The sequence below is a fragment of the Psammomys obesus genome, unplaced genomic scaffold (genome assembly GCF_907164565.1).
Source record: "Psammomys obesus unplaced genomic scaffold, mPsaObe1.curated_primary_1811, whole genome shotgun sequence".
NCBI classification, from domain to species: Eukaryota; Metazoa; Chordata; class Mammalia; order Rodentia; family Muridae; genus Psammomys; species Psammomys obesus.
The window spans coordinates 824,889-837,101 of NW_026585587.1; positions in this window are offsets into that span (position 1 = coordinate 824,889).

Genomic DNA, 12,213 nt, shown 5'->3' on the forward strand with positions numbered 1-12,213 from the left:
CATCCCATGAAATAGATCCTAGTCTGTGAACTGTTATCTCCTGCAACTGCAGCTTTTCTCAACAGTCTTTTCAACATATCTTTGCAGAGACAGGTTCTCATCACCTCGTGACTGAATTATTACCTTGGCATTCCTCTCTGGGATGGTGTCTCCAGCCCCTCTTCACTTCCATTCTTATCTGACTGATCAGCACTAAACAGAGGCTGCCTCCTGGGAAGAACATCCAGTCTGGATGGCAAGATTCCTCATTTTCTACTCACACACCATTGCATAGTTTCACTGGTCTCTGGAGCTTGCGTGCTTTCCTGTCCCAGCCCCAGTATCCTCCCCAAGGAAGAAGCAACGCCCCCCCCCACAGTCTTTTCTCCTAAACTTCCACATTGCAGGTTTTATAGTCATATCTTCATCTAGCAGCACTTCCAAAATCTCCTTTCTGTCCTGTGGTTATAATGTCTCCTTTTCTCCTACATTTTACTCACTGCCAACACTTTGTCTCTCTTCTGTTCACTTTACGCTTATGGGTTTTTCGCTCTAATGAGTGGGTTAGGATATTTTTCCTAATTATAAAATGTGCATTGTGGTATTGATTGGCTGAATGGCTCTGGTTCTGTGGAGAGCTACAAAACCTTTATAATCCAGTACTTCTAAGCTTTACTGAGCAACAAACTTTGTTGCAAACTAATTTTTTTTCATCTTACAAAGTAGAACATTGCAAACTAATTTTTTTCATCTTGCTTTTCATAACATTCACTAAAATGAATTTCTTTAAGACAGTCACTTGAAAACCAAAGAGGGTGTGGACTCTGCCCTAAGGTAAACTAAGGTGTACAACCAGTCCCAGTCTTTGGAATTTCCATCTACTCCCTTGGAGTAGAGTTCCCCTACAATAGTTCTGCCCCATTCCACTGTTCCTGTCATGTTCTTCCTTCCTCTTTGCCACTCAGCCTTCTATTATAGTCTCACAACACACAGATTTCTTGCCTTCTTGTTTTATTTGTGTTGAGGCAGAGTGTCACTATTTAGCCCTAGCTGGCCTCAAACTCCTACTCCACCTGCTGCAGCCCCCTGGGTGCTAGGATTATAGGCGTGTGTCATTGCGCCCTGCTTTATCTGTAGGTCTCTAAATGGTGTGCATCTTTGATCTGTAGATCCCTTTTGAGCATCTTGTACTTTATATCCATTGACTCTTCTTACACAAAAAGCAGGCATCTGACCTGTAAGGGATATTTTTTTTTTCTACCATAGGATTGAGAAAACAAAACTGAAAAACTAATGCATAGTACCCACAGATGGTAACGCCAGTGTTTCTTCACAGACATTCTTGATAAAGGAGAGTGCAGTGTATATAGATTTTTCGGTCTTTCTCTGAATGGTTTGGATGATGACCACATCAACATGACATGGGCTGGAAGGAAGAGCACAGTGCTCCATATTGAAAGACTCAAGTATAGACTCAAATCACCCTGCCCTTTTCTAAGTAATTATTTCCTCAAATCACAGCCTCTTTGGCTACCAGACTATTGATATAATGGACTGTCAGGAGTTAAAATAACTCCAGGATACCCACGCTGAGGTCTTCTCATTGCTTGTACCAGCCAGAGGGGCAACTTGCCTTCTAGGAAGAGATTTCACATGATGATGATGATAACTTGCAGGGTAGACGGGGAACCAGGAGGCAAGAAGTGTTAGGCAATACCACACCTCAACAAGCACTTTGTAACAATACATTCCATATGCCTTCTTGTTAAACCTAAACCTCATGTCAGGACTCTGAAGATAGACTAAAGGCTCTATGAACCTTTTTTTCTTCTGTGGCCATATTGATCTGCTCTTTATTGCTGGTCTCTTTAATTGGCTTGTAGAGGATGGGTGATCAAGACAAGCTCATTAGAGTTGCCAAGGATAAGGCTCTGACCTTAACAACTAGCTAAAGAAGAATCAATATCGTCTCTAGAAAACCCTCTTACATGGACCCTTGTGCAAGGTGCATTCTTTTATTCTGTTCTTCTCTCTGCCAAACAGTTTCTGAACCCCAAGCTTGCCAGGAAGTCTTATGAAAGATAAGCAAGGGCTTGTTCTCATGTACTCTCTCACCTTGCATGCAGCGCCACCATCTTGGCTCGGTTGTCAGTTCTTTGTATTTTATAATATAGTGTTAGATACAATTTAAATGTAGGACCTGTTTACTCCACTTGGGATGCGTTCACCAGACCTAAGGAATTGTGTCCATTTCCTTGATGATTCTGTCTTAGATTACGGATATTTCCATTTCAGGTGATCTACTATCCTGAGAAAGTCTTAAAAGTCACATGCTGCCCTGGCTGTTCTCATATGTGTTTTCACCTGAGCTTCCACTGGTTTGGATCATGTTTTCTTTTAATTATTTATGCTGCATTGTGTCTTGCAAATTGCTAGATGGTGATAGCTATTATTAAAGTGATGGGTATACAGGGTGATATATCTTATTAAAGCTGAATTACTTATATTGGGCACTGAAGCAAAGGTACAGAGTATGTTTCCCAGCATGGAGGAAGCAACTATCTAGAGAAAAAAAGAGAAATGTCCTTGTCAGTGGCCAGTGCTGTGAAGATCCCTGGAACACTCCGCTTTCTTGTGACCAAGATGTGCTGATGGAAGACCTCGGCCCTCACGATGTCTTAGCCTTTTTGCTCTGTTGAGCAAAGATGAGGAGAGAAATGAGCAGAGCAGGAGGCCTGAATTCCACAAGGACCAGACACCTTCAGAATTCTCCCTGCGCCAAGTTGATGAGAAATAGCCCCTAAATCTTTCCTAAGCAGTTTATATTTTGTCCACCTATCAACGTGCCTGTGTCTTTCATCTATTTGTCTCCCCCCCCCCCCCCCCGTGCCCGTGTCTTATTCATTCCCCAGCTCTGAAACTGGCTGTAAAAGCCTCGTCTTGGCTTTGGGCTGCAGTCCCATTAATTCCAAACTCAGCAGGCAGGCTCCAGGCTTGTCTCCTTCTGAGAGGAAGCAGTCAGCACAAGGCTGACTGCAGGACAGCAGTGCACAACTGGAAACACAGGTTCTCGGACCCTGAGGGGGAAGGGTGTTGGCTCCACTGTGGCTGAAGGACGAGATTCCGCGACACAGCACAGAGCCAGTCCTGGGGAGCCTGAGGCCTGCTGCGTGGGCATGGCGCTCGGCACCTTGAGAGGGATTTTAGCTCTGCCTGTCTGCAGACACTGAAGCCGGTGATTGATGATGGGACCTGGGTACCAGAAAGTTATGCAAGCTGTTATGTGGTCTCTGGAGAAACTGGTGCCAATTCAGTTAAGGCCATCACGTGAGAATGAGGGGAAGACAAGACGCAGAGTAAGCAAAAAGCATCATTTTCAGCGAAGAAGGTTGCTGAGCAGAGACACCAGTTAAATTTGGTGATATATAACAGACATTGAGGAGAAGGAAGTTTTAAGAACATGAATTCCATATATAGAGGGAGTGAAATAAACCTTCTTGGTATCAGTCAAAATATTGCCATGTGCTTTGCAAAATGTGTAGATAAAAAAAAAGTCACAGAGGTGAGGAATATATTTCACTACCAAAGCGTGTGTGTGGGCAGACTTTTAATGATTATTTATATACATAGTCATGCTATTTGTATAGATAGTTCTTTCTTTCAGTTACGGTACGTGCTGTGTGTGTATGTGAGTATGTGCCTACTGAGTCCAGAACAGGTGTCAGATCCTGATACCGGGAAACTGTAGGAGCTGGAATTGTAGCTGGTAGTAATGGCTCTTAATCATGGGGCCATCTTCTGACCTGAATAGATCACCTTTAAAGAAGAGTATTCCAGATATCCCACTAAGGATAGAACAGTCAAGTTGGAGAGGCAGCAGGACAGACCTGCTTGCAGGGAAATGGGTGAGTTGGGATCCGAGACTCTGGAGAGAAACGGTGCTGGATTCCTGGCTCTATCTAACCAGCTCTGCTTCTCTAGGCATTTCAGTTCCTTTCCATGTGAATGAGGAAATGGTAGTTTCTCATCCTTTAGGAAAGGTCTCAGGCATCAGCAGCCCTAATAGGCTGGGATCTGCCACCAGGGATTCATTCCTTGCAGATGAAGGTGTCTGAGGATCCCATGTTATGTTCATCTTCAAGATACTGGTACGAGGTTTAAGTTTAACTAGAAGAATGTGGACGAAAGGCAAGGATTAACTAATCATAATTAAACAGTCCGGCTCAGGATATAGTGTGGATGGTCACTATCTCAGCTCTGGCTCTGCACGGTGGGCCCAAGAAGTCTTTATCATGCCTTTGCTCACTGGAAGGGATCTGTGTCCTTCCTACCTGCATGGAGGAGGAGCTTCCTTATCTAGATGGAGTGTCCTCCAAAGCTCCACTTTTCCAGGACTCCAGGGTGACTGTGTGCTTAGGACAATGATTTATCTTGGTGCTCTCGGCTCCAAAGTGGGATGAGATAGGTCAGCTGGACAGGCATGCCTTCACGACTAGTATGCCAGTGTAGGACCACACAGGGTGGAGACAGGCACCGAACGAAGGCAGACGTGGTCTCAGGCTCTCTCTGGTTTTTAGTTACCTCGTGGGCAAATCGGCTTCTAAATACCCCTTTCAGTGCTGCAGTGTCAATTAAATGAAGTGAAGGCTTCGGAGCTGCACGCTCCTTGCCTGGTTGCACTGGGTACTCCAGCCAAGCAGGGGCACGAGGGAGAAGAAGCCATTTCATTTGTGTTTATTTGCTGTATGTGTGTGTCTTTATGTAGCTATGCGTGGAGTTCATGGGTCAATGCTGAACATCTTCTGTAAATGCTCTCCACCTTACTTTTTGAAATGGATCCTGGGGCTCTTGTGTTTGGTTAGGCTGGCTGCCAGCAGGCTTTGGTGATCCTCCTGCCTCTACCTCTCAAAGGCCGTGACTACGGGCACGTATCATCATGCATGGCTAATTACTTGGGTGCGGAGGACTTGAACTCAGTTCCTGCTGCTTCCCCAGCAAACTCATCCCACCACCACCACCACCATCACCACCAAGGTGCTTTAAATTACAGTAAATGCAGAGGGGATCTGATGTTAGAGCTGACTGCTTTCCTTCCACTGGGGGTGTTGTGGGACTCTGCCGTCTATCTGGTCATCAGTTCCCCATTCTGCAATAGAGTATTAAACCACTGTGAAGTGTCCTTGTCCTTTTCAGCACTCCTGGATTCTTCTCATTTAATCAGGTATAAATGAAGGTAGCCTGAAAGTCATCAGACAACCTCAGAAATTCTAAGACATCCTGTACTTCCTGATGGTAATCAACAGTTTTATTTTCCCGAGGAAAAGAAAAACAAAACAAGAAACCTACAAATCAGAAAACTACAGCCTTTTCCCAGTCTCTGCCTCCCCCTGTTCTGCTGTGTTACCAGGCAAGGATTATTGTTTTTTTTTTTTTCCTTCCTCTTCTTCTTCTCTTTTGCTGTCTCTGCATGTTATTAAATATATGCCAAATTCTACTTGGCATTTCTAAAAACAGAAATAAAAAGAAAAGAAAGAAGGGAGGGGAACAAGAAAAAAAGTTTCAAAAATGCAGACTTGGGGATGTAAGGCTTTTATGTAAACACAAAACATTAATACACTGAAAAATTCAGAATACTTCAATACCCCGGAGAGAAAATAGCTTATTTTTGGATGCTCAGTCCAGGGCATACTGTGTAAAAATGCAAAACCTATGAGGTAGATTCTTTAACTTGTTCCTGTCTGTGTACCCACAGGAAGCTGGGCCTCAGCCCTGACACTGTCATTGTGAGCGGGCAGAGCTAGCTCCCATCTCAGAGCTCTGAGGTAAAGCTAATTAGAGCATATGGAGACAGGGCCACTGAAAGCTAGAGGCCCGCTTGTTACCATGACAACCATAAACGGGCGTCTTCTCTCCCATGTCAACTTTTGTATTTATGCTGCCAAATTATACTCCTCAAAACACTGTGGCAATTTGCTCTCCCAAAAAGTAGATGAATGCAGAATCCACAACCTGATTAGAAGCCTTTTTTTTTTTCCTCAAGTAGAAAAAAAAAAATGGAGCAAAACTAAAGAAAATGGAAATTTTGATAGACCTTTTAAAAAGCTTGATGTTCATCAATGGTTCATCCAGCTGGATCCAGTGGGTGGCGTGTGTGTGTGTGTGTGTGTGTGTGTGTGTGTGTATAGATGGGATGGAGGGAGAGTCATATTATGCTAGGTCTTAAATTAATTCCAAAGTGAAAGCATGCCTCAGAGAAACTCTTTTTTAATTAATTTACTTTTTATTAATTACAGTTTATTCACTTTGTATCCCAGCTATATCCCTCTCCCTTTTCCCCTCCCAATCCTTTCCTCATCTCCTCCCATGCCCTTCCCCAAGTCCACTGATAAGGGAGGTCCTCTTCCCCTTCCCTCTGACCCTAGCTTATCAGGTCTCATCAGGTCAGAGAAACTCTGAATCATGAAATGTGTTCTAAGGTAACTCAGACACCTTAATGTTTTAATATTATTTGTTGATATATTTGTAAATGTTTTGAAAATATATACTAATCATATAAAGTCTGTGCAAAGCAAGTATTAAAAAAGAAAAAGAACATTGGATGATTGCACTTCCTCGTAACAGCGTTTCATGGTGGATGTTTGCTGTGGTATATGGATGTATTTCAGATTATAGTCAGCTAGTACTCTAGGGAATGTTGAACAGGCTTTTTATCATAGAGGCCACCACACTGGGTATTTCTCTCTATTTAGGCAGGAGGCCTGCCACAACAACTCAACTATAGAAAAACCACCACAAATAAGAAGCTATTCCTGAGCTATTTTATTACAATAGAATAAAACTTATTTAGCAGGCAGGGAGCTCTGTTTTAAATGACAGTCTAATGCTCTGTTTCATGGATGCTCAGATAAAGCAACCTCCACAGGTCTCTACTGCTGAGCACCAAGTTCTTTTAGTGCAGTACTGTATGCGGTTCTGAAAGGGGGGGGGGAAAAAGTCTTTTGCTCTTCATAAACTTCTAAAAAGAAAGACTTTCAGATCCGGTTTCCACAAAATGATTTCTAAACTCTGGGACAAATGTCACTTTGAGAGGGGCTATGACATCTCCTGTTGTGAGAGAGGTCACCCTAGGATGCCTAGCAGGGAGGGAATGAGAGTATAGGTTTCCTAGGACCAGACAGTGGAATGCAAGGAACCCAAGGCAATCACATTCATAGGCTGTATTGTTTGTTTGTTTTTACTGCAAATATTCATATGTGTTTCTTTCTCAGCTACAGGCAACTTGGAGTCTCTATTTAACTAAATCCATCCACTCTTTCCTTCCTAGTAAGAACATTTTTTTCCTGTCACCAACATTACTCTTCTCTTCCCTTCAAGCGTGCTTTGTGTCAGTGTTGTGTTCAAACTGCTTTCCTTCTTTTTTGTCTCCTTTCCTTCTCTGTTCCTTTTCTGTTCTCTCTCTCTCTCTCTTTCTTCCCTCTTATCTTTAAAGAGTGATAGTTTTCTTTAAAGAAAACCAATTTGCTAAATAATACCTAACATCTAGTCATGGAAAATGTCGTCTTCTCTGGACTGAATGACTGTGTCCCTGTATAACTCCTGTGCAAGCCTGACCCCAATGGCATAGGAAGTGAGAGTTTTCAGAGGAGACATTGCTCTGTTGTCTTGGATGGACTAGGACCCATGTTGGAAGGCTGGAAGAGGTTTGTGGCCCAGCTCTCCTCATGCTTTGATCTTGGACTTCATGGCTGTCAGAATTCTGAACAAGGAATATCTGTGATTTGTAGTTTTTCCAATGTGAAGTATTTTCCTCTAACAGCCTGAAATAAACAATATCTACCATCTAACACAATGTTACCCACATATGGATCTATGTTTTCACCCCCCATTTCATTGTCTATAAACTGCATCAGTACTGTACAAAATAGTGTTTTGATGATTATGGCCTATTTATGTCTTTTAACTTACGTCAATCTTCCATTTTCTAACTTGTATTCATCATCTTCAGTTACTTAGTATCTGAGTGCCGAAAGGGGGAAATGGAGTTTAAAAGGCATTCTGACTTCTGGGATAATTGCATGAATTTGTAGATTGCCTAGAAAAGACATCCTATGTTTTCAAGACTAATCCATCTAACCTATGTACATATGTGTCTCCTCATTTATTAATGCCATCTTTTAGGAAATGCACCTAACAAAGATACTTTATTTTAATAAATATTTCATTAATAGAAGTAACATTGTCTCCTTAAATTTATTCTCCAAAATCTTGTCTTTTTCATACTATTACCAATAATATCACTCCTTATAGTTATGTACCCTCTATAGCAGCATTGAGAAAGACTCACCAAGATTTTGACATAGTTTTTAAGAGACAACTTAATGTAATTTCTCATTGATTGCTTAGGGGTGTTCTGTAATATCATTTTTCTTTTGTTTTTGAGTGTTTTTATTTTTCTTATGAGTGGCTCTCAGGGGAAAAATTGAAGCATCACTCTACAGAATTCTGGCATTCCAAGTAAGGGCTAGCTGGGTTTATGTGCACATAAGTTTTTAGCATGGCAAGAAAATATCCTTCTGTTTATACTTCATGGAGAAATATTTTAAAATTGTAAATGCTTGTTGAATTTTATCAAAAGAATTTTTGCCATCTTTCAAAAGGAGGCATGTGGCCTGTCTGCTTTGATTCTCTGATGTGATGAAAATAGTAATGTATTAAACAATATTGAACCATCATTGGGGTTCAGATGTTTGCATCTGTGTTCATAAATAATGCATAATTCTTGACTGCTGGGAAAAAGCTAAAATGCCTTTTGTTCCTATTACATTAATTGAAAGGAAAGTAAGTTATCACATACATTCGTATATTGTATGATCTTGTTTTCTCTTTCACAAAACTTATACAAGTATGGAATGATACAAATTTAGGGATATTGAGGAAAAGGATAGGCTAAGCCACAAATCAAAACACTGCCATTGCCTCCCCAGGAGGTAAAAGAGAACTAAGAGGGAGTTTATATGTGTTCATTAGCTTTATATACTGCTATATCGTTATAATTGAAGTAGCATGTGATCGTTTCTGGTCCTACTGAGGCCAAAAATCCTATTACTTTTGAGAGAATACCATTTAAAAATACAACCACAACTATCTTTCTCCCCCGTAGAATCCCTCAAATAAGATATACTCTGCTCTCTAAAGTCAAGAAAATATCTTAAATAAGATTTCTCTGTAATAGTAACTACTGAGATATGAGGTATCCCCATATTTACAACACACAGGAGATGATGAGGGAGAGCATGAGGGGGAAAAAGGAGAAGGAAAAAAAAAGAAGGGTTGCTTCCTTGTTCCAGCAAAGAATATTTATTGTTAGCGTTTAAATTCAAAGTATTCCCACATCAAATCTCCTTTCTGCCAGCCTATGCCTTGTTGATTGTCCTGTTAGGTGTCTACAAATATATAAGGCATGCTTTGTTTGTGTTAATTTTTATATCTTGAATCTTTGTATGATATTTGCCTCTGACACTGTCCAGTAATAGTCATTCAATCCAATAGTATCATTCAGTAAAGCTTGATGAGTGGGAGCTGATAGTTCAGCCTCTTTTGTCTTCAGAACACACACAGAAGAAAAAAGTATTTACTTATATGGCAATAACTCAGTTATGATCATTTTCATAGTCCTTGAGTTTACTTCCTCTGTTGCCTGAGGAAGAAGGGGTAGTTCTGAAACATGAGAGATTCCCATTTTCTTCCATCTTTACTCACTACTAACTTTCTTTCCCGCCCCACAACTTCCAAACCTTCCAGGGAGACCCTCATTAATTGCCTTGACCTCACAATATCCCTCATTTGTCCCACAGAGGACTGCCTTACATCTGTAGATCACTTTGATTGCTTCCACATCTGGGATTCGTCACACACTTATGTTAACTATGACCATGTGCAAGAGTTACACAGCAGGGTTTAGGAGACACTCAGTCAGAAAAACCATCCCTACTAAGAACACCATCTGGAGAAAATTAAGAGGAGATACTTTCCATTGAGAATCCTTGGGAATATATTTATGATGTAGACAGACAGACAGAAGCATACAGCACAAGTGGACGTCCTTTTCTTTGGGATACTAAGGGAAAGAGATACATCTTCAAAATATTTCCTAATTAATTATGCACCATAAATGCCTGGCAAAACTGTGAATAAACAAGGCTTTTTCAGAGAAAGGTCTTGTTTAGTAGCTGGCGTCATCTCCAATCAAAAACGTCTCTGTGGACTTCTCTTGGGACCATGTGTGAACAAATACAGATTCTATAAAAGGGAGAGAGGAAGCGGGCCATGTTTCCTTCAGTCGGATTATTGAACATCTCCAGTAATTTTTCCAAAGCTTGGGTTTGGCAGAAGGCAAAGTTGGCTTTACCAAGCATTTTTCTCTTAATTTTTAAATCCGAGTGCATTAGGAGAAATTTAATCCATATGTTTATGATTCATTTACACTTAACTCATCAAAATATTGTTTTGTTAGAGTCATTTGGCCCTCACGAAGGCTTGGGAGCTAGAGACACACAGAGATACACACAGGCAAATCGCTTGAACACATATATGCCTTGGTTCTTTATATTGGAATTATATTGTTTTCCCCTCTGAACCCACATCTAAATGGCTATTTTGGTAAGTCATGCCTATTAATTACACCTATCCATGCAATTACATGCAAATGTTTTAAAGATACTGTGAAATTATGAAGTATGTGCTGCTTCTGAGCCTATTTGGGATTAACCATTTCTGAGTTCCCATGTTACTGTCTTCAACTACCACTACACTGGCTATGGATGAATGATTCCCTTGAGGATTTAATGCTAGGGTGCTCGGTTTTCTGTGCCTTCAGTTCAACATACAAAGCTTAAGTATGTCATCATCATCATCATCATTTTTGTGATATTAGAGATGAAACCCAGAGCCTTGTCATGCTAAAGAATGAGTAATAACTCCAAATTACATTTAATGTTTTAAAAAATGAATTATATTAGTTCAGAGGAAGCCAATGATACTACTGTAGATTTAGGGCAAAGTTGACATAAGGAGCTCCATGAAGGTTAAGCTTGAGGAAAGCCCATGATCATGCAGAGTTCAAGAAGGCTGTGCTAGAATTTGTTTTGATCTTCCCAATACAAGAGCAAGAAAGGAATTCAATGATAGACTCAGATTATGGAAAGCATGATTTAAAAAATTTTAAATTAATAGATATTACCACGGTGTATTTTTAAGAAGGGCAACTGAAATATGTTGATGAACTAATACTATGTCCCAAAGTCATAATAGTATAATTTCATGGATATCTGTGGACCTTGGAAATTTTGATTGTGTGTGTGTGTGTGTGTGTGCGTGTGCGCACATGCAACGCTTGAGCCATGTATTAACTTCAGTTGTCATTCCTCAGATGCCATCCATGATGTTTTGGTGGTGGTAGTGGTTTGTTTTTTGATTTTTTTTTTTTTTTTTTAGACAGGGCTTTTCATCAACCTGGTACACACCAAGTAGGCTAGACTAACTAACCAGGGAGCCTTGGGAATTCACCCATCTGCACTTTCTCCCAGATAAGCTCTTTATGACCAAGCTATGCCTCTAGCTCCTCCTTATGTGGCAGATGGAAATTTGAGATTGTAGCTAAAGAGACAGAAAACTATCCTTTTGACTTACTGGGTGGGATAATGTTTTCTTTTCTTTTCTTTTTTTTTTTTCTAACTCAACTCACTGGAGAGTCAATGACATCAGTTGCCATGTTTTACAAATCTTGCAAAGACATGTCACCTGGCTGAAAGGTGCATCTGTTACAAAGGAATGTGCATTTCTGTCCTAGTGTTAATATGGCATTGTCTTGTTATCTCTCATTTCTTCAAAATTAATGTTTCCCCTCTCAGGAAACTTTTTAAGTATTTTTCTACCTTGGAAGCAATTGTTATCCATCTCTTCCTCTATCTGCCACTTGCCTGCTATTTATTGAGTTTCTAACTTTTTGAATGCTTGTAAATTTTTCTAATATGTTCTTCGAAGTTTCTATTTATCTAGAATAAAATACTACTTGTGGGGCTGCAAGGATGGCTCAATGCATGCACCGCTCTTGCAAAGGACCTGAGTTTGGTTCCAAGCACTCACAGTTGGCAGCCCACAATGTACATGCGTGTATTCACACACTCACACATGCATGCACGTGTACTGAAACTGAGGAGCACAAAATAAGATCTA